Source organism: Bidens hawaiensis, unplaced genomic scaffold (genome assembly GCF_021521415.1).
Source record: "Bidens hawaiensis isolate Kalapana, Puna unplaced genomic scaffold, B.hawaiensis_p1.1 tig00017168_1, whole genome shotgun sequence".
Lineage (NCBI taxonomy): Eukaryota > Viridiplantae > Streptophyta > Magnoliopsida > Asterales > Asteraceae > Bidens > Bidens hawaiensis.
Window position 1 is genome coordinate 275,813 of NW_027492600.1, and position 24,160 is coordinate 299,972.

General features: G+C 33.8%; 3 pseudogenes; 1 reads left to right on the plus strand and 2 right to left on the minus strand.

The window, feature by feature from the left end:
• Positions 1 to 5,859: 5,859 nt before the first annotated feature.
• LOC143553359 (kunitz trypsin inhibitor 5-like) lies at positions 5,860 to 6,535 on the minus strand (annotated as a pseudogene).
• A 3,269-nt stretch (positions 6,536 to 9,804) lies between these two features.
• Positions 9,805 to 10,586, minus strand: LOC143553377 (agamous-like MADS-box protein AGL61 pseudogene; annotated as a pseudogene).
• Positions 10,587 to 23,370: 12,784 nt separating this feature from the next.
• LOC143553378 (agamous-like MADS-box protein AGL62 pseudogene) lies at positions 23,371 to 23,880 on the plus strand (annotated as a pseudogene).
• Positions 23,881 to 24,160: the final 280 nt, after the last annotated feature.

Sequence of the window (24,160 nt, forward strand, 5' to 3'; positions counted from 1 at the left end):
CTTAAGATCTTCAAATGATAAAGTCTTCAACTTGTTATTCAGCAACATTTCTTGTATTCTCCCTGACAAGAACTTAAAAAATAAAATTTCCAATTTTTACCACAACAACGGCTTCTAGTAGTTTCTTTAGCTGCAAGAATGAACAAAAACAAAAATTGACAGTTGAGGCTGAGGCATCTGTTCAACACGCTTCCCTTAAAACAGATTTTGCGCCTCTACATAAGACAACGCGTTTGTCTCCAAGGGTATAACAGTCGAAGCATTTTGACTGCCGGAGATGTCCATGTGCCCGAGGTTACATCATGTAAATTATAGTGTTAGAACTTGTGGAAAAATAAAAAGAATGAAAACGTAGAGGAAGTGAATAGAGAAACTCATCTCTACAGGTTCTCAACATATGGGTCTTTAAAACTTTCTTCTTCACCAAGAACTCTTCATGTATGCATACATTTTTCCTTGTATTTTCAAGTTTATATTTTTTCTAGCGTCATCAAAATGAGACACATAGCCTACTATGTATAAGAGTTATGGATGGTGAAGAATCTCCTGTAGGTCCTCTAGATGGATTTCACAACTTTACTCGGATCAATCCGTGTTGCTAGTTAGCGGAAATCACTAACAACACTCGGATCTCGGATCTTAGTTTTGTCATAAAAGAGAGAAAAGGGAGAGGTTGGGAGAAAGAAACTTTATTTCCAAGGGTGTTGTGAAAATGAGTTGTTTGGAGAAATAGGTAAAGTGGTCCTTTATAGGGTCCCCATTTCTCCAAAGTTTATATTTTTACCATACAAAATAAACGTACTGAGTACGTAATATATCTACTAAAAGCAAACTAAAAGACATAGACAATCCTAATACTAATATAGAATATTGGCACTACAATCTCCCTATAGGATTGAGTATGTCGAGGAACTTTCGTCAAGTTCTTTGCTTCGTCTTATTTCTTGAAACTTATTACTTGCCTTGATCCGGGATCTAAAACAAGATTGGATATTGGATAATTCTTTATTTTCCGGTCTTGTAGACTTAAACTTCAAACTTATTTTCTAGGAAGGAGCGGCAACATCAAATATTAGAAACATCAGTTGCGGGAGGCTTGACATCTAATTTTCTTTTGTTGACTTTATTGAGCCGACTGATTTCTTTCCTTGTCTTCAAACACAATCAGTTCAATTTTAGGTTCAGTCACCAACTTTCACGTTCTCGTTTTCTTTTAGGTTCTTCAACATCTGCAACTCCAAGCGAACTTGATCTTGATCTACCTGTCCATGTACAACTGCACAAAACTTAGAGCGAATAAGATTCGTTCGCAGACCTTCTCGATGGTTAAAGAAGAATTCGTTCACAGGCCTTCCCAATTTCAGTCCCTCAATTTGTAAGTGATTTATTTAAGTCTTAGGTTTCCAACAAACTTTGCATGAACGACCTTGACAACAAAACACATGATTTTGAATAAAACAAGGTTTAATAGAATATGGACGAACACAATAAAACCTTAAAATCTTTTTGATATTTTCATATATTTAAAATTATGAAAATATATACATAATATTTTGAAGTTGAAACATAAAATAAAACAGAAGAAAGTAAAAGATAAAAGATATAAGTAAAGATGAAATTAATATTATATATCAAAAATAGTTATTTAAAAATATACTAAGTTATTTTTGTGAGAAAGATCACAACATGGAATCACATTATTTGTTAACGTTCTAGATCACGCTTCTATTTGGACATTATTATGCCAAGAACCTAAAGTCGATTGTAGATATAATTTGACCACTTTAAACTTAACAGGTATTTGGATATCAATGTGATATGTTAAGGTATAGATTAAGCACAATGCTTGTGGTCCCCATTTAATCTAACATGTTACAGACTCCATCATACCTCAGGCTTAGTTTGCTTTCACATGTTACCTCAACTTGACTTAAACCTTTCTTATTTGATCACAATACGCTTATTGACACTTTACTTTTGGACAATTGACTCTATCTAGAAAGATTAAAATAAATTAAAAGTTTAGGGCCTTAACAATCATGTCTTATATGACTACAAACAAAGAAAGTCCAAGGCTTGAACAAAAGAAAGAAAATAAAATAAAGCAGAAGATTCAGGGCCTTAACAATCAGATCTTGTATGACTACAAACATAGTAAGTCTAAGGCTTGAATCAAAATAAATGAAGAAATAAATTAAAAGTAAAAAATCCTAAGACATACCTCTTTTAAACTTTCTTTTTCTTTTCTTTTTATTTCTTTTCTGACTCTTTTTCCTTTTCTTTTCTTGACTCAACAGAATTAAAATTGACATTTGATTACATAAGACAACTGTGATCAGGTAAAGAGAGGCATAGGTATAACATGTTATTTACGTTTCTGCCTTCATTGATATGACTTTAGTTGGAGTCGACAACCGCTTCATAGCGTGTAACCACTATCATATGCAGATATTTAAGTTTATATCACTATGACACTTACTAATTTGTCAAGCCTATCTACACATCAAGCAATGATCTTGTTGACTTTTGATCTACTCTTTTCATGTGCTAGAATCGTTAGAGATAATTTCTTATCATTTTCCAAAGGTCGGATCAATTTCTCAAAATTTTTAAAAAGTTTTAATTATCTGACTCCCTCAAAACAGGAGCTCCCTCTTAATGGGATAGTACTTTTAGAAACATTTTTATGATTTTCTTAAAAGAATGTAAAATATTTTTGGTAAGTCAAATGACTCAATTTTGTTTTTCTTAAAAGCAAATTGAAAATCTTTTTAATGAGTTAAACTTAACTCATTTTCTCCCTCTAAAATTGTGATATATTTTAAAAATATTTACAATTTTCATATACAAAAAGGGGATAGGTTTTTTTAATCAAAATTGATCATGCCGAGCGATTCTACCAAAATTTTGAACCGAACATGATAGATGGCTTTAGTGAAAAAGTCAGCAAAACTATTGTTAGATGGACTATCTTAAGCATGCATTATCACATTGTATAACAAAGTTGAAGAGATTCAAACCGAGACCCAACAGCTGATGCTGGATCCATTAAGAGAAGTAGTTGGACGATATATTTGAGGCGGTTGACTCTCGGGTTCAGATGTTAGAGAGTCAACAAGGGACTTCACAGAGTATCGGGATTTTCATCTCTGAGAATTCTGACTTCATGAATAAAATAGAAGCCTTGAAGACAAAAGTAGCTGCTCATGATCGCCAAAATGAAATGCAGCCGAAGGTAAATGAGGAGATGGTGAAGAAATATCACATGGCCTCCGAACTCATTGGGTCGCGTGATGATGATTTCGAAAATCTGGATGACCGTCTTGATGCCATCTTCGGAAGCTGGAAGAGGTCGGAGGAGGAAAGCAGACACAAGGACATCAACCATCTGCTGGTCCAAGTGTTGCTATTGGTGCCGAGATGGCAGTGGATACTTAAGGCGAAGCTACAGTGGGGATACTTGTACTTCACGCAGCTAGCGTGTCTAGTGTTGGAGGTACCGGTCCTAGTCCTCTGGATGTTGGAGGATCTGCTACTAGGACCGAGGTACAGAATGAGGAGGAGGAATATGACGAGGACGATGATGATGATGACGAGGAAGATGACGAAGAGGACGTGCATGATAGTTTTGATGAAGGTGATGATGTTGATGGCGGAGCTGATGGCGGTGAAGGATGAGATGGTGGTGCTGGAGTAGGAGGTGGTAGTGGAGCGGACACGCAAATCTATCCACATGATGACCCGCCACATGAAGACCCCTCTACTACCGAGGCTTCTAAAGGAGTGAGGGATAGGGATGCTGCACTGGAGGACGAGTTTAATGCTCTTTTTTGTTCTGATGATTTTGCAGGTACCCTATCGTCTCCTGACAAAGACGGCATTTCTGACGAGGACGACGGAATCAACTACTCTCCATGTCTTGACACGCCAATTGAAGAAGTCAGAGATCCAGCTCCCGAAGCTAATCCAGTAATTGCCTTATCACAAGTGCCAAAACCGATGAAGAAAAAGTGGCATTGTGTGACGAGCCGTGGAATTGCTCGTCGCAGAAACTACCCGTACCATGACGAAACGCTGATATCTTACGCTAAATACCACGTCGACAGCCAATCGTGGGCATTACGAAGGGTAAACGGGGACCTCACCTACATGCATTCCACCGAAATGCATACTCTGCCCGAGCTTGATATGAACTACTTCAGGCGAGCTGCAAGTGAAGGTGTTGGGGAGAAGAATATGGAAGGTTGGTTCAAGCGGCACATGGATCGAGAGTTAAAGGTCGACTACGCCAACTTCCAGCTCAATAGGTCGAGGGTACAAGCATCCGACGAAAATAGATCCAGCAACGGGCAATCGAAGAATAACTTGGAGGTACAAGATGCCCAAGGAAGGTCGTGAGGTTTATCATGGAGAGCCATTCGAGCCAAATCTCCACCACGACTTCCTTTGCTGGGAAGTTGACAATAACATGGGCGAGGCCGTGATCCAATGCCGAACCATGCATCCACTGTGTGTGTTCGATGAACATGAGTTAATGGCCCCAGAAAGGAGGATATTCTGAAGTTATATAATTCTCCTTTGCCCAATCTTGAGGATCACGGGAAACAAAACATCGACAAGATAGTTGAAGCCTTCAACAAGTTCGTTCGCAAACTTGTTGAGCTTCCACTACCTGAAGACAACGCTTTGCAGTACGAGACCGACTAGAGACGAAGACGAGGCACAATACCAAAGACTAGAGGGAGATTGTTATACCCTATTTTGTATATTTAAGTCTTTTGCATTGTTTAAGTTTATATATTATCGTCTTTTGTATTAACTTATGTAATTGGGCCTAAGGCCACTTGTATTGTAAGCCCATTTGGGCCCAATGTGAATAAAGATATGTGCATGAGACTTGCACTATATATAGTGCAAACTAGTATCTTATGCACAACACGACCTTTTGCAAACAAGTAGCCTTATCCTCTCAACTACTCCCACTTTCTCTCTTCTACTCTTCACTTATGAAAATAACAAACCCAAACAAGATCCGAGATATCGGTTCATCTAGTGTGATTTTCGCTAACACTAGTTGAGACTGATCCAAGAATATTTGTTGTTTGATCCGGTTTCGGAACATACAAGTCCACAATAGATCACTCGACCAAAATTATGTAGCTAGGGACGTAGTTCATAATAATATAACAAAATACAAAACTAACTTAAAGTAATAAAAACTTCAATATTGTTGAAATAGAAAAACAAAGAAAATATATTGGGTAAGCCTAGACCTCTTTAGGGTTTCAATAGTGTTTGCACTAAAACTTAAAGATGAAACCTAGAAATGATATGTGATTTACACACCAACAAAAAAATTGAGAAATCGATGGTACCTCATTCGTGATCTCACCAGAATAGTTGCTAAAGCAAGATGTGAAAAACATTTGATGTTACGTATATATACAGAGGTGGTTCGCCAATTTAGCCTTCTGATGAAACTTAATATATATTGAAGGTGAAGACACAATCAATTTGGAGAAGCCGATTTAGGTTAGAGAGGATGAAATGAAAATGAAAACTAGAACGTGGGATTTGGATACATATTAATTGTTTCTACTATTAATTATTTTTTAAGTTTTTTTAAAGTGGTATTATCTAAAAACCGCTCTTCAAGTTTGTATATGTATAGAGTGGTTTTTGGGAGGTCCGTTTCAAAAAAGACTTTGAACCTCCTTACAAGTGCTAGTGAAATCACTAGTTTTGGTACTGGACCCTGAACACGTATTAGACCACACAACTATAGATATTGTTTTTTTATTTCGGTACGAAATTCACTGGAATACAATCCATATATGCATTCATACACATTCTTTGTTATTACGTTCCTGATTATGGATCTTCATACAAGAGCTAGCATGAGTACTAGGCCTTTTGAAACACAAACTCAAAAGGAGTACCAGTTGAAACAAGATGCCTAACACCTTTATCTTCGTAAATGCTTACGTTAAAGCAAGTGTGAGGGCCTGCACCACAATAAGAGGGACAGAGTTGAAGCATGTAGCTATCCACCTTTGGACTTGTTGGCTTAGGATAATCCACAACCTGATAACATGCAAGGGCCGTTTCAAGTAACCCACCAGTCGTAAAAGGCGCCTTTGCTTCAGAATCGGGAATCTTCCAAAATGTTGACGCTTCACACGAACCCGTGGGTGCCGAGTGAATACCAAGAGGGTATGATGTTAGACATACTTTTGTTTGGCTAGGAGAGTAAAGATGAACTGGCCACCTTTGTTAACTTCAGTGGGGTCCTGAACTACATATGGTGGGCAAATTTTCTTGTTGTTCTTTGTGTCGCTTAACTTGATTCAGCCACCCTTAGCCCAGATCACCGGACCAAGGTAGTAGGGAACATTATCTAACACCTTTTTCCCGCTAACGTCGTATACTGCATCTTGAGAGGCTGAGGGGATTGATTTGGTATTGATGATGAAGACAATGAAAACAGCATAGGAGAGTAATGTTGTGTTCATCATGTTATAAGATGTTTTGATCAGTGTGGTTTACTAGTAAGATTTCATTGCTAATGCTAGTTTTAGACATTTTTTTTATTATATAATGTTACATTGCACGTTTATTTTGCTTGCCCTAGTCGTTATCAACAATAGTGGTATTTTAGTTTTAGCTGTAGCTTTTAGCAGGAATAATTGACCACGTACACACACTACTAAATGGTGACAATTGGGGGAGGACCCTCGCCCTCAAAACCTCTTTTGGTGTAATAAAATATAACGGTGATGATAGTACGTAAATAATTGGCCTTGCGGGATCAGATCCACTCAAATACGGGTTGGGTCCGGAAACTTAATGTTTTTTAATAATTTTTTAGAGATGTTATGTTAAAATCTTCATGGGCTTCATAAAAAGTCTTGAACAAAGGTAACCAAAGCCGATTGAATTCGTGTCAACTCGCCATCGTAAAACTCGGGTATTATTGACCGAATAAAGATCATTTTAAGTATGTTATATTTTTCTCATAAGCTATATGAGTTTCTTATGTTTTAGTTGCGGTGCCGTAAAAAATTCTGGGCATTTACTGATTTAACTTTTTTGTAGTGTAACGAAGCTAAGTGTGTTGCTAATGTTTTATGCCTTATTTCTTTTTATAAATTAGTGTGAGTATCATGACGAACTTAGCCCATAACAACCAAGTGTATGCTAATGCACCACCGCAACACGAAGGGTACAAAACTGATTTTTCCTATTTTTTGGGATTTGAAATTTCCTTGTTAATATGTTACTCATTATAAATACAAAATTAGACCTCTAGGTGGTTTGTATTTAGTTTTTGAAGTTACAAAAATTCGTTCTTGAACCTTTCGGTTCATCCTTAACCTTTCGTTTATATGAAGTTTATGAATAGACTATGAGTTTCTTGAGCCATTTGAAGAAATTCGTGGATTCGGTTGCATAAAACCAAGCTGTTGTTTATTTATTGCATCCAGTTACGGCTGGTCTACGCACACCCCTACAAATGGTGAACCGAACCAGTTTTCTTTGGTTTGAGTGATGAACAAATCCAACTGAATTTTCTGTGAAGTTTTGGGTGTTTATGCTAAAATAGTAAAGGGGTAGTTTGGTCATTTTACTTAACCGAACTTGTTACAAAATTCAAAGAACAAACTCTAAACCTACGAACTTAGTAGCTAAAGAATAAAGATGTTTTGTGTAACTACCTTCTAAAACTTAAATAATAATTCGTTTTGTGTAGCTGTTAAGCGATGAACAATTTTTGGATAAGGTGGTTTCCAGAATTCCATTGAAACGCCCTGGAGAAGCAAACGAAGTTTCATCAATGGTGGTGTTTCTATGCCTACCTGCTGCTTCTTATATCACTGGACAGACAATTGCTGTTGATGGAGGACTTACCGTTAATGGTTTCTCATTATCTTAATTCCATTTTATGTTCATATTAGACACACTTATGTTATTTGTTCTTCATTGTTATGTTTGCCACATGAATATAATAATAGATCATAAACGGTTCTTTATGATTAAGTTTCCGTTTTATGATTTCTGGAGACATAATCAAATCTTTCATGTGTTACTTTACCAATGCTGGTATGTGTCGTGTTTGTTAGAGATCATATGTTTGACACGACAGGTAAATCTGAACTTCACACATTCTTTTTTTTACACCAATAAAAAGTCGCATGCTCAAACTGTTCTGTTTTAGACCACAAGCTAGAATGGATAAGAACTAAGAAATAAATACTGAGGTGAATTTGATTTTATTTGGGATAGTCTACCAACAAAACAAAAGAAAGTTCTAAGGTTGGTGGTTTAGTGGTAGGCAATGTATTTTAAACACCTCTTGGTGTTCACTCGGGATCACCCACGGGTTCGTGTGAAGCGTCAACATTTTGGAAGATTCCCGATCCTGAAGCAAAGGCGCCTTCTAACTTGATTACGACTGGTGGGTTACTTGAAACGGCCCTTACATGTTTTCAGGTTGTGGATTATCCTAAACCAACAAGTCCAAAGGTGTATAGCTACATGCTTCAACTCTGTCCCTCTTATTATGGTGCCGGCCCTCACACTTGCTTTAACGTAAGAATTTACGAAGATAAAGGTGTTAGGCATCTTGTTTCAACTGGTACTCCTTTTGAGTTTGTGTTTCAAAAGGCCTAGTACTCATGCTAGCTCTTGTATGAAGATCCATAATCAGGAACGAATTAATTAATAAAGAATATGTATGAATGCATATATGGATTATATTCCAATGAATTCATTCCGTAATAAAAAAAAACAAATTCTAGATTACATGTTCAAGGTCCACCAAAACTAATAATTTCACCGGTAGACTGGGTTATTGGGTTTTGTTAGGCGGTCCAAAGTCTTTTTTGAAGCCAATGGATCTCTCAAAAACCCCTCATTACATATACAAACTTAAAAAAGCAGTTTTTGGATTAGAAAGCTTTAGAAAAACTTTAAATATAATTAGTAATACGTAGAAATAATTTATGTATATATCCAAATCCCACGTTCTAGTTTTCATTTTCATTTTCATTTCATCCTCTCTAACAATTTTTTTCTTCTTTAAATGAAACTCGAGAACACAACAAAATTTTCTTATCCCTCATTTTCTTTTTCTTTCCTTCTTTAAATGAAACTCAGGAACACAATGTAAATCGCCTCCTCCAAATTGATTGTGTCTTCAACTTCAGTGTATATCGAGTTTCATCAGAAGGCTACCATTGACGAACCGCCTCCGTACATAACATTGAATGTTTTTCACATATTGCTTCTGGTGCATACCGCTGCTCATTTATTTTGTTGGTGTGTAATCACATAGCATTCCTGGGTTTCATCTTTAAGCTTTAGTGCAAACACTATTGAAACCCTAAAGAGGTCTAGGCTTACCCAATATCTTTTTCTTTCTTTTTCTATTTCAACAGTATTCAAGTTTTTATTACTTTTTAAGTTTATTTTGTATTTTATTATATAATTGTGAACTACATATATCCCTACATAATTTTGGTATCCATGGTGGACTAAAGGTAAATGGTTTCGTGTGAGCACACAATTCATTTTAAAGGAAATAATTAAGTCAAACATAGAGGCCTCAACCAACTGCAAACGTTTCTTAGCTTGTTTGATTGTCGTAACCAAAGATATCTTTGAATATAGTGGTTTTGAAGTCTTTTACATTTTAACATGCTTTCATATACATTTTCTACATGATTTGTTTTTATCTAAAGACCGTAAAAAAATCATATGAAAAATTGTATATAATAAGCACATGGCTTTAATTTGTTGCTTTATTTAATCGAGTCTATACTTTCTTTGAGGATTATGAATGAAATATGAATTGAGTCTCTCCAATATCTCTTTTGTTTCCTTCTCAATTTTCTGTCCTGAACTAGCTGGTACATATAAACCCACAACCCTACCAGCTTGTATACTTATAGTTTTTTTGAGTTCCTCCATTGAATCCTTTAACTGTTCAAGCTCATGCAAATTCATGTCTACAATTGGTGCTTCCCACCAAAACTGGCTCTGGCTAGCCTTTCTCATCTCGTCTAACGTCCCGCTTCGTTTCTTCTCCTCTTCTAACTCGTTAAGCATGTACGTTAGCTGAGCATTTAGTTCAGGAATGCTGGCTATCCTATGCGCCTCTACGAGATGTAAACTGGTCGACTTAAGATTAGGATTTCAGGCTAAATATCTGTCGGCTATTGATTCGACTTTAGGATGACCAAAGGAAAAAACTTTCCCAGCAGGAGAGAATACCACTATGGCTATTTCAACCCCGCACAACGTGCAAAGCTCACTGGCCTTCTTGAAGAGCCCTGACCGCCTCTTCAAAAACGTCACTTGTAGATGATTTTTTTTTAATCTTCGCGATTTTGATTTTTTGGCGACCCAAACTTGGTTTCTTAGCCATAGTTTGATATTTGTAACAAGAAATTACTGCTGCAGAGGTGAAGTTCTTTTTGGATAATTCAGTTCTGAATAAAGCATGACAATTTATAGGTGACGAATTAATTTTTGGAAAAAAAATTTATTACAACCAATGATTTGGGAGTTAGAAAATCTTCACTTTAATTCGTACATATCATGACACTTAATTTCCAGTTGTTAACATAAGTGGCAAACTATTTGACTTTTTGTCGGTTACACTGTAGTTAATTTTCCAAAAGTATCCACTGAACATTTATTCCCCACTTCTGGACTAGTGATAGGAGGCTTGGGTTCTCTAATGGAGACTCAAGTTCGAATCCTACTTATGTCATATTTGGGTGGATATTGGCAATGATGGATTTAAGCTAGTACTTGTGTAAAGGCTGTCAGTTCGAATCATGAGCCCACCCGGGTTTTCGTCCCACTGTGTATTACGCTAGAGAGTTCTACTCTTGTGGTGGCACAACGGCTGTCAAGTGGCAGCCGGCGGTATGTTTTCCCGGGGGAACGCCCAAGTCAAACTCTGAAGCTAGCGTGGGCCTGGTTAAAACAACATAGTCTGGCCAGAGTGGAACATCAGAACTCTCTAAATTTGAAGGGTGCGGTAGCCTAAATACAAAAGAGTCGCCGTTCTAAAGAAAAGAAAAATCAAATGAACATTTAAGCTACTTTATTATTATTTGTAGCTTTAGAACCCGTGTGATTATATACATGATACTTAAAAAAATACAATTAAATTATGAAAACTAAATGATTAAATTTAAAGTAAACTAAAATAAACCTATATTTTATCAAATTAAATGGTTTCTTAAGTTCAAATTATATTTTCTAATGGAAAATTCATATGAATATGTTGTGTATTTTCACGCAGTTTTTTTATAATCACGAAAAGAAAACATCTATTGATTTTATAATTTGTAATTATATATTTTAATGCGAATTTTAACAAAGATGATAAGTTGTTTCATTCTAAATGACAAAAAAAATCATATATATAATTAGCATGAATAAAACACGCACTTGTATTACATTTTTGAAAAAGATAGATGAAAACTCCATCGATCCATGGGAGTTGAATGAATAGACGAGTAAAAATTGTTATTCATTCATAATTTCTGCTTGTTCTTATCATTTTAGACATATGAATAGGGAAAATTCTCAAAATAGCCCCTTTTAGAGAGATAAGTCCCAAAATAGCCCTTTTTCCTCAAAATTTTTTATAATTTGGACTGTCAAGACGTATTGGGAAAAGATAAAAATAAAGACGAGATTTCGAAAGAAAGTCAGGTAAAAGACGAGATTTGGGGAAATAATGTCGGCAAAGTCCAAATTATTTGTAATCTTAGAGCAAAAGTTCAAATTTTTCAAAAACTTTTTTACTAAAAAAAAACGTCTTGAGAGACTGTTTTTTTATATTTCCTACTTTTCCCATCCAAATGTTCAAAATCTTGGAAAATTATACTTTTTACAATTATACTCCTGAACCACCATCACCACCACCACCACCTTGAACCACCACCATCACCGACGTCGTAGGCCCCACCCATCACCGCCACCGCCACTAGCAAGAAAAAGAAAATGTAATTCTTAAAACAGGAGTTGATAAAGATTCTTGCAAGAATAACAGCAGTAGTTGCAGAATCCCATCAGAGTTCAACAATCAGAAAGGGGTATTTTGGGAATTGCCATTTAATGGTGAATCTGCTACTGCTGTTCCCTTATAGAGTCACCCAGGTATATTTTATGTCATAATATTACAAAATGTTCATTTTTTTATTTTTCATTTTTTAAAAGGTCAACTACTGGTTCATTTTGTCTAATTACTGGTTTATTTTGTCTGCTTAAAAAAATATTTGTATCAAATGTACGGTGGTGGTGAGATTCCAGCGGTGGTGGTGGTGGAGGCGGCTATGGTGGTAGTGACGGTGGTGGTGATGGGGTGGGGCCGGCGGCGTCGGTGATGGTGGTGGTTCAAGGTGGTGGTGGTGGTGGTGGTGATGGGGTATAATTGTAAAAAATATAATTTTCCACGAATTTGAAAATTTGGACAAGAAAGGTAGGAAACATAAAAAAATAGTCTCTCAAGACGGTTTTTTTGAGTAAAAAAAGTTTTTGAAAAATTTGAACTTTTGCTCCGAGATTACAAATAATTTGGACTTTACCGACATTATTTCCTCAAATTTCGTCTTTTATCTGACTTTCTTTCGAAATCTCGTCTTTATTTTTATCCTTTCTCAATGCGTCTTGATAGTCCAAATTATAAAAGATTTTAAGAAAAAAAGGGCTATTTTGGGACTTCTTTCTCTAAAAAGGGCTATTTTAAGAATTTTCCCCATATGAATATCATTCATTTACACTCAAAAGTGTATATAAATCTATTTAATAAAAAAAAATATAGATCTGATCTCATTAAATATATAAATAATTTCATTATATTGGCATAAATACCCATATATATATTTAAGTAGTTATTTGATTAAAGCATGGTTTACTATGTTTAGATTACGTTGACATAAATATTGTTTCATTAAAAATAGAACAATAGTTTGAGTGGAAAATTTAGGCTATGAATGAATCTCCAAGTGACACGTGACCTCAGTTAGAATAGATAGATTATTATTATTATTATTATTATTATTATTATTATTATCATTATCATCACAAAGTTGTAGAGCCTTATTCGGTGTACATAGGATTGGCCGGGTCTTAGAGTAGTTCTGGGTAAAACTTAGAAGCCGGTGCTTGATTGGTCGAGTCTTAGGCTGTATGCTATGGTGAGGGGCATCAAAGCCCCTCCACGGTGTCATGTCATCGCCTCGTAAAAACGGGGCATCGAAGCCCGCCCCGTTATGGTTAATGCCCCTTGGGCGCCCCCAATATATATATATATGTGTGTGTATGTGAGAGATGAAGAAAGAGAGGGCCCAACACCCTCCCTTCCGCGCCCGCCTTGAAGGCGCCCTCCGGCGGTGTTCCCCCTCTTCCGCGCCCTGTCCCCCCCCCTCTTCCGCGTCCCATAGTGCATAGTCTTATGGTGGTTTTAGATTGAAAGAAGCACTACCCCCTCCCCCCTTAAAGAAACTAATTTCAGTATGTGTTCGGTTTATCAGCAAGATAAGGTCAATGATCAGGGGATGAGTACTCTGTAATTTAATTTGGTTTATGATGATTAAAGGTATGATAATCAAAACAAATATGAAATAAATGTAGTCAGTATAAAGACTAATTGAGTAAGAAATGATGGAGAATCACACGTTACAAGGTATAGGCATCATATGAATAGATAATTTATACGCAAACTGTCTTTCCATTAATTATGTGAAATGCATCTAATTCGTCTTATAGTGAAGTTACAGTAGAAATTCTATAAAATAATACGCTTGGAACCATCAAAATTATTAATTAAAAGAGTTATTAATTAATCGATAAATTAATAATTATTAATTTATATATTAATTAATATTTTATTAATTTATAGTAGAATGTTCTGACTCACCCAGAAGAAAATGTAGTTGTACGGTTGTTGACTGATGAAGAAATTATTTAGAGCGTTATTGGAATTAATAAAAATGATATCGATGAAGAAGATGATGAAAGTTCTACAATGGAGCCCCATTCGCTAAACGAAGTTATTAAAGCGGCAATCACATTGAACAATTTCTTGTTGAGCTATGAGAAAACAACACCAGAAGTTCTTACCATGCTAAGGAAAATTAGAGACGAGATTCAAGGAAAAATTAATTTCAACAAAAAACAAAAGACAATTGAGTCATTTTTCAAGAAACCTTCATAAATCATTCATGTAATATGCTATATATAAGGAATTATTAATCTATATTTTATATGGGGTCTAAAGAAATTATCAAAAATGTATTATTTTATAATTTTAGCGAATTATTAATTTAGCACCCTATCCCCGAGTCGAGACCCGCAAAAAATATTATCTTAGAGAGTTTATTAAATAATCGAGTATTAATTTATCGAGTTTCTACCGTATAAGATATCATATGGTTGTAATACTATTATTATTACTTGCCAAGAGCTAAAAGTTTATCCACTAGCTGTAGGATCCGAAGCCACTAGTTGAAACCATTATAGATGACCAGGATGTTTTTTAATTAAGAAGTGGGTAGCAATGAGATTATCACAATGGGGGTGGATTCTTGCATTAATTTCACCTATGGGTCATTGTCAAATGAATTGGTGATTACTTTTTTTCAACAATGGTTTGTCGCACATGTGTCATATTCGGTCAGTACGAAGTTAAATTGTTCGTCAAACCATTGGTCAGTACGAGGTTAAACTGTTCGTCAAATCATTTGACAATTAGTTTTGTCAATGCTAAATTGGTTGGCTCACATGCCAAAGTCAAGGTGTAACTCATGAGCTCTGCTTTTTGCATTGTCAAATCACTAATAAAGTTCGTGCAGGTTTGTGGCGTCTTAAAACCAAAATCATCGCCAACAAATTGGCGATGAGCAAATCACTTGATAAAGCAATCTTGAAATCAAACTCCTCACCCGGCTGAATTTGTGATGGGTTTTGGGGTGCCAAATCCGTAAACATGTCAAAGTACTTGCATTGGAGATTTTGAACTTAAAACTCATCGCTAAACGAATTTTCAATAAGCTAGATTAGGTTTCGTTGCAATTATATTTCATCTTATTTCACAATTGACTTTTATTAACTTGCAAGACACATTGTTTCCTCCTATTTTCGTTCAATTTAATTTTGTTGGGGGGCGGTGGTGCTTCATAAAAAACTGGGATTGCTTCGTGTGATTATTCATCAAAAATACCGTACGAAGATTTCGTTGATTTACTTTATCTTCATATTCAACTCCAAACGGAATTTTATACCTTGTGGATGAAATTATATTACACTTTTCAAGGCTTTTCGCAATCATCTTAAAGCTATGACGATCGAATTTTTGAAGTGTCTATTATTTAGCAACAAAAAGCAACAAACGATTGAAGAAAACTTGCCCTAACATTTTCACTAGCATCCAACAATCCAGCTGTATGGATCTCCTACATAGATTTTCTGTAAGTGAGGCTCCTAACGAATAATCTACTCATATCAAAATACTACCAAATCACATGAAATTGAAGTGGGTTTGTCGACAATACCAACCTTGAAGATATGCAATATGATGAGAATTCGAATCAGAAGCTTATCCACAAACTACTAATGAACTTAAGGTCATATCGTCAAACGATGCATCTTACAATGATGATGTAGCCAAACATGGATTTCCGAACAATAGAATTCTACTACTAATCCAGAATCCTCCCACGCAGTCGACAGCTATTCTTAGGATCCTATGGATTTAAGAGAGTATGAAGCTTGTTCATTTTGATGACCACGTCGACATGGATACGTGGAACAAAGAAGGTAAACCAATTCGTCTTGGTATGTTCAGAAGATGACTTGTTGCTTCCCATTCGACTGTAGAATCTAAAGTGAAACCGAAGCTAGTAATTAATGATAGTTAATTAAAGATAACTGTAACAATGGAGAGAAAAATAGCCCATGACCTAATTAGGTGCAACATTAATATTCGTGACATCCCCATGCAAATGGCTTGTCTATGCGTCTAAAAAGACCAATAATCACAAGTGGAGAATTGTTAGATGTGTGGATTCACACAACTGCTAGGAAACGGTTATTTGAAACGACATAAGTTTGAAAGCCAAAGATATTGCAACACGCATCTTCCACCAAATTCGTTAAGACATAGTCTTCACCTAATACAAATTAGGTGACATAGTCTTCACCTAATACAAAGATGAGCCTCATTGATGCTTCTTATAACAAGGTGTGCCGAGCTCGAAAAGTTGTTATGAAGTGGATTTAGTGCAGCTGGTTGACTAGCTTTTAGGAGTTACCTAAGTACATTTCAACATTACAAGCCTCAAATCCTACAACTGTTGTCGAATGGTTACACAATCCCTCTAGATCTTCTCATTGCTATACTTTTAAATACGCGCTTTGCGCGTTTGGGCAGTATTAGAAGCATTTCAATTTTGTCAGCCACACCATTGACCCACCTCAATTTATTTTTTTTAGTTCTGGTATCCTAACGAACATAAAAGCAACCGACTGAACTCTATACTCAACTCTTTGTACCGACAATACTCAGTTTTTACCGACATCAGAGTTTTATGTAAAACCACAAAACCGAGGGAGTCCTACAGTTAGTCATTCATAACATAACTGTTTATTAATTACCCAGTTGGCTGTATATTTCAAATATTTTTATATTACTAGAAAGTTTATAAAGTTAACAAAGATTAGCGTATATTAGAACAATTAAAACATTATCATGCTTGAAAACTGTTCCTTAAAACAATCAGTTGCCATGAATTTCAAATATACGTTAGAGTTGCTGAAGTTTAAATTTACGCAATCAACGTAAAGATTTTCTAACAACTTTGTACGAATTCCGAACAACCAAGAAAATATTGTTTATTATTTACTCGAGCTGTAAATATTAATTATTTTTATAATACTAGAAAATTTATAAAGTTAACAAAGATTAACATATATTAGAACAATTAAAACATTAACATACATGAAACCTTTCCTTAAAACAAACAATTGCCATTAATTTCAAATATACATTAGAGTTGCGGAAGTTTAAATTTACGTAGTCAACTTACAGATTTTCTAACAACTTTGTTTGTACGGATTCCTAACAACCAGGACAATATTGTTTATTATTTACTCGAGCTGTAAATATTAATTATTTTTATAATGCTAGAAAATTTACAAGTTAACAAAGATTAACATACATTAGAACAATTAAAACATTAGCATACATGAAAACCTTTCCTTAAACCAAACAATTGCCATTAATTTCAAATATACGTTGGAGCTACTGATTTTTGAATTTGCGCAGTCATTGTACAGATTCGTAACACCTTTGTTGTATTCCTAACAACAAAGGGATTATTGTTTCCGGCTGTAAATATCAATGAAAATTTATAAAGTTACCAAAGTTTAACATGTATTAGAATAAAACATTAGCATGCATGAAAATATTTTCTTAAAATAAATTGCCATGAATTTCATATGTACGTTGGAGCTATTGATGTTTGAATTTACACGGTCCATATACACTACTGATATTTGAATTTACGCGTCCATGTTTAGATCCCCTAACAACTTAATTTGTTTGTACGGATTCCTAAAAACTGAAGAAATATTTTTATTACCTACTTGGTTGCAAATATCAATTATTTTTTATAGTAGAAAGTTTATAAAGTTAACAACTGTTAGCATATATTAGAATAGAACATTACATGAGACGAATAGAACATTAGAATAGAACTTTTATTCATTAGAAAATATATTAGAATAGAACTTTTATACTAGAAAGTTTATAAAGTTAACAACTGTTAGCATATATTAGAATAGAACTTTTGTTCATTAGAAAATATAGTTAACAAAATCAACATATGTATTTTAGGCTTGTATGTAACATTCGTTAATTTTTAAACCCGAAAATCCAACCCGTTTTAAATTTTCGGTTTTGTTTTTAGGAATATTGTTTTTAAATAATCCCAACTATGCTTTATTGGTAAATATCAGTCCCAATTTTACACTTGCCTGCTCACACTTGATTTTAAGAGTTTTAAGAATTTTAAAAATTTTAATGTATAAAGTACATATGTTAATAGGGTTAAACTTGTATTTTAAACATAACCATAATTTATCTAACTTACAAGTTTACCCCATCATCTTTAACCATATTATGTTTTTAATTTCAATTTTAAACTAACTTTCCACTCATGATTTTTAAACGACATTAACTTTTTCATACGTTAATATTTTTGTAATAAAACTATACAATAAAAACGGACATTTTATTCTCTTTAATTTGAATACGATATTGTTATAATTTTTAAAATTTCAACAAATTAATATGTTACGTGAGGGCGCTCAATGCTGATTCTAATGGTTTTTAAGTTAAACTTGTTAGCCAAACGTTAGTACGTTTTTTGTCGTTCAAAACCAAAACTCAGTCATTGAAAATTGAAATCAAACTGTTACTTACGGTATGATTCCGGTTTGGTTTCACAGTTTAAGCGATAATAAACGTTTAAAATAATTATTAATTTAGCTATACCATCAATCCTAACTAAGCATCATCAAGATATGATACCTTAGAGGATCATATATGAAAAATGATAATTTTAGCGACATAAATGGAAGACCTAAGACACGAAATAATAACAAAAAGAAACATTGCTACAAATCATACTGGAATTAGATTAGTATAAAGTTGTTATTTTCAAGTTTACCTATATTTAAAAAGACTTTGTTCAATTGAATTTTAACCATATCTAATATATATAACAAAACATATCTAATAATAAATAATAAAAGAAATTAAATTGCGTTCAAAATTTACAGTATGGTCTGTTTACATATGGCCGGTTTTCGATATAAACCGCGAACTAAACCATTGACTACGGTTTGAAAATTTTGAAACTGACCAACCGATCAAAAGTAAAAATATCAATTGTGAAACTTCACCGATATCCGGTTTAAACTGTTTCACGATTTTAAACCAATCCATAACCATAAACACTCATAAATGTATAAGTGTTACGTGATTAACAGGGTTTGTGTTCAAACACCTGACGTATCGCGCGGGCACCCGCCTAGTGTGTGTGTATGTGAATATATATATATGCGACCGGGACAGTCATTAGAGGATGATGCATGGATAAGACACTAGTACTTAGCCTATATTAATAAACTAGGTTATTGACCTGTGTACGACACGGGTGAAAATATAGAAGTTGTCAGGTACACACATATAATTTCAAACGACAAGATATTTTTTAATATGTTTTTTGAGATGTCACTATGGTATAACACTACAATTGATATTTATACAGAAAGAAAGTACTGCAAAACATAAGCTCACAAAAAATGAAGTTACATAGTAGAATGTTTACAAACAAAATTTAAAACTTTATAACATAAACTTCATAAACCATCAAATATTTCCTTATAGACAATGTTGATGCATCCATTTCTTGCTTGACCTAAAACAGATAGTTGATGCATCAATTTAGCAGTACCTTAGGATGACATAGCCTTAAAATGAAGAGCGATGCTCTTATAAAATTTGTTCAACTATAAAATAATAGATTTGATTAATAAATAATATATATATATATATATATATATATATATATATATATAGAGAGAGAGAGAGAGAGAGAGAGAGAGGGAGAGAGAATCATAAATTAAAATGTTTTTTTATCATGAAAGATCATATATAGTTATATTTGTACGTCTATAATTGTTGTATCATTCTTTCCTTTACAAAAATTTTTCACAATCACAACAGAGCATAGTAAAATTAACGCCACAAGAAACGCTAGAATATTATATTCGTTTAAAGAATAGGTCCGACGGACCCGCTACCTTAATTTGACTTTTGGCCATTCTTCATAATAACAAGTGTATTAGGTTGATAATGCATAAATGGTATTCAGATCATGCTATAAACAACTTATAGTGAGGGTAACTTAAAAAATAACAAAATATGAAATTACAAACCTTGATGTAAAGAGGATAAAGACTTGGAATACATAGATACTTTGAGATGGACGGAATGGTGAGAAAAATATAAAATATATGAAAACATACATTATTGTTAAGACTATGTTAAAATCAACTAAACGCAAACACTCAAAAATAGAATAAAAAATTATTATTTATTTGATCGATAATAGGTTAATATGAAATGTGTTGGATATGGCATAATGTTATCCATTTTAATTTCGATATCTTTCATTGTTTGATAATATCTAGATTTGCAAAATTGGCCAGAATATGAATTTTGAAAGTGAATCAAATTGACCCGTGGTCGTCACAGCTGGAAATATAGAAAATATCCAATAAACATATAAAATTTAAAACAATAAAGGTACAAGTATGACCATCTCTTGAAAATAATTAGGGTTACACAACATATTTTAATGTATTCAATGTATGTGTAAAAACATGTAATTAAAACATTACTAAAGATGCATTAAATTTAAAGTTAAATACTTATTTTATTATTGAATTATTTTATTGATAAGAAAATTCTATAATGGCTTTTTATTTATGGAAATAGAAATATGAACCAATAGAAAGAGGCTAGAATGTATTTTTTTAATATATATATATTGATTGAAAATTTGTTTAATTTTTCTTATAATAAATATATTTCCTTGTTTACAAACTTGTGTATTTGATGTTTAAATTAATTTATGATAATATTGTCACTTAATAATGTCACATGTGTTTTGAGCAATCTACACGTCACACTCAGGTGCATCTGCTTTAAGCAGGAGTGTTACACTATATAACAAATGTTGAGGCTATAAATATGAATTAATACATTATAAAACAGTAAAAATGGTATCTACACATATATGGGCAAATCAACATTTGATTGATTAAAATCAATACAGTAGACAGCATTAATCTTATTTTAATTGCAACCATGCCTTGGAAGGTTCTATATATATCCATTAGTATCTCCTAGCAGTAACACAAACCAAAAAGCATCTTTATCAACATACATTATCACCTTCCTTAAAAAAACATATCATTTATTTTTACTATACTAGAAAATTGAGTTAACGGCCATTTTCGTTCATGTGGTTTGCTACTTTCGCCACTTCAGTCCAAAATTTTTAATTTTGTCAATTTAGTCCTCATAGTTTTAAATTTTAGCCAATTACGTCTCATCCGTCTAACGGCATCCAGCTATGCCGTTAGTTTAAGGGTATTTTTGTCTTTCTCCTTTTAATTTTGAGTTAATGGTCATTTTAGTCCCTGTGGTTTGATATCTTTGCCAATTCAGTCCAAAGTTTGAAAATTTGTCAATTTAATGTTCAGTTTAATTCAGTTTTTTTTATTTTTTATGTTTTTTGTTTATAACCCTAAAGAGCATAATTCAAGCCCAAAACCACCGAGCAACCTCAAATACTGGTATGCATTTACTCTGTTGACAACAGTAATCATACCCCCCCCTTATATTTAGTTTCTAGACATTTCCTAAAATCTTCTCCATGGTGGAATTCAATGGTAAAGTGGTCAAGGTCATTCCCTGAAATCGAATTATACACAAAAAACTAAAAATTGTTTTGTTGATTAATGTATAATAGTTGATTACGACCCAGATTTTCGTTATGATATGTTAATCTCTAAACCCTAAATATTATGCATTCATCAAAGAAACGATTTTTAGTTTTTTCCGTACAATTCGGTTTCACGGAATTGCTTTGACCACTTTACCATTGAATTCCACCATGGGGGAGAGTTTAGGAACCGTCTAGAAACTAAATACGAGAGGAGGGGGTATGATTACTGCTGTCGACAGAGTAAATGCAGACTTGTTTTGGGCTTGGATAATGCTCTCTAGGGTTATAGAAAAAAACTGACTTAAATTGACAAAATTTCAAACTTTGGACTGAATTGGCAAAAGTATCAAACCACAGGGACGAAAATGACCAATAACTCAAAATAAAAAGGAGAAAGACAAAAATACCCTTAAACTAACGGCATAGCTGGATGCCGTTAGACGGATAGGATGTAATTGGCTAATATTTAAAACTATGAGGACTAAATTGACAAAAATACAAATTTTGGACTGAAGTAGCGAAAGTAGCAAACCACAGGGACGAAAATGGCAATTAACTCTAGAAAATTTATAAAGTTAACAAATATTAACATATAATAGAATTCAACATACTACATTAGTATGCTTGAAAATTGTTCCTTAAAACAATCTGTTGCCATGAATTTCACATATACGTTAGAAGTTTGAAGTTACGTGGTCAAGGTACATATTCCTTACCACTTCGTTTGGATGGATTCCTAAAAAGAATATGTTTATTAATTATTCCTAGCTGGCTGTAAATATCAATTATTTTTAAAATACTAGAAAATTTATAAAGTTAACAAGGATTAACATATATTAGAACAATTAAAACATTAGCATGCATGAAAACCTTTCCTTAAAACAATCAATTGCCATTAATTTCAAATATAAGTTGGAGATACTGATTTTTGAAGTTACGCAGTCAACGTACAGATTTGTATCAACTTTGCACTTATTCCTAACAAAAAAGAGAATATTGTTAATTAATTAGTCGGGTTGTACTATTAATTATTGTTTTATTATGCTAGAAAATTTATAAAGTTACCAAAAGGTTAACATGTATATTAGAATAAAATATTAGCATGTATGACAACCTTTCCTTAAAACAAATCAAATGCCATGATTTACAAATATACGTTGGAGCTACTGATGCTTGAATTTACACCGTCAATGTACGCTACTAATGTTTGAATTTATGCCATCAATGTACGCCACTGATGTTTGAATTTATGCGGTAATGTTTAGATCCCTAAACAACTCTGTTCATATGGACTCCAAACAACCAAAAGAATATTGTTTATTATTTATTCAACTATAAATATCAACTATTTTTATTATACTAGAAAATTTATAAAGTTAACAAAGGTTAACATATATCAGAATAAAACATTAACATGTATAAAAACTGTTCCTTAAAAACTTTGTTCACTAGAAAATTAGTTAACAAGATCAACAAATATTGTAGGTCTGTATAGCAAATGCTGAGGCTGTAAACATGAATTAATACATTATAAAATAGTCAAAACAATATCAATATATATATATATATATATATATGGAAAATTAGCATATGATTAATTGAAATTGATAAAGTAGACAACATTAATGATGTTTTAAATGCAGCCATACCTAGGAAGGTTCTATATATATCCATCAGTATCTCCTAGCAGTAGCACAAACCAAAAAACATCTGTATCAACATACATTATCAGCTCCATTCAAAAAACCATACATTATGACCCAAATTAACAATGCCGAGAAAGAGTGAAGGCAGAAAAAAGATTGAAATCGTTAAAATCACAAATGAAAGCAGTGCATCTGTGGCCTTCACCAAACGCCGGTCTGGAGTTTTTAAGAAAGCAAGTGAGCTCTGCACCCTTTGTGGGGCACAATTAGCCGTCATTGTGCACTCCTATACCAAAAAGAAAGTGTACTCGTTTGGGAAACCTGATGTTGAGGAGGTTGTAAATCGCTTCCTCAACCCAGCTCCTACTTCAAGCTCAACATCTCAGTTTGTGCAGCATCTTCGTGATGCCAACATCAAAGAACTCAACACTCAGCTCACCAACGTGGACAATGAGGTGGAGTCTAAGAGGAAAGCTAATGAAGAGCTTCAAAAAATCAAGAAGGCGAGCCAAGAACAAAACTGGTGGGATAGACCTATAGAGAACATAGGATTAGAAGATATTGGCCAATTGAAGATGGCATTATTGCAACTGGGAGAGCTTGCTGAAAAGCATGTTGAGAGACATATGGCATAGGCCTTTGGATCTCCCTTAATAATTTTAATGTGCTTTTTGTTTTTGTATTTTAATTTGTTCTTGAATCTAAAGTCATTTTATGTTATTCGGGTTATCATTAGTAAAAAAATCAATAGTTTTTGTCATTTATGCATAAACTAGCAACATACTCACATTGCAACGGAGTTTATAGATCGAAAACAACAAAAATGAATATTGGTCCCGGTCTTCATATTTTGAGAACGGTACCTATGTTTTGAAGGATATCAACACGTTTTTATATCAATCGTAAATCATAAAA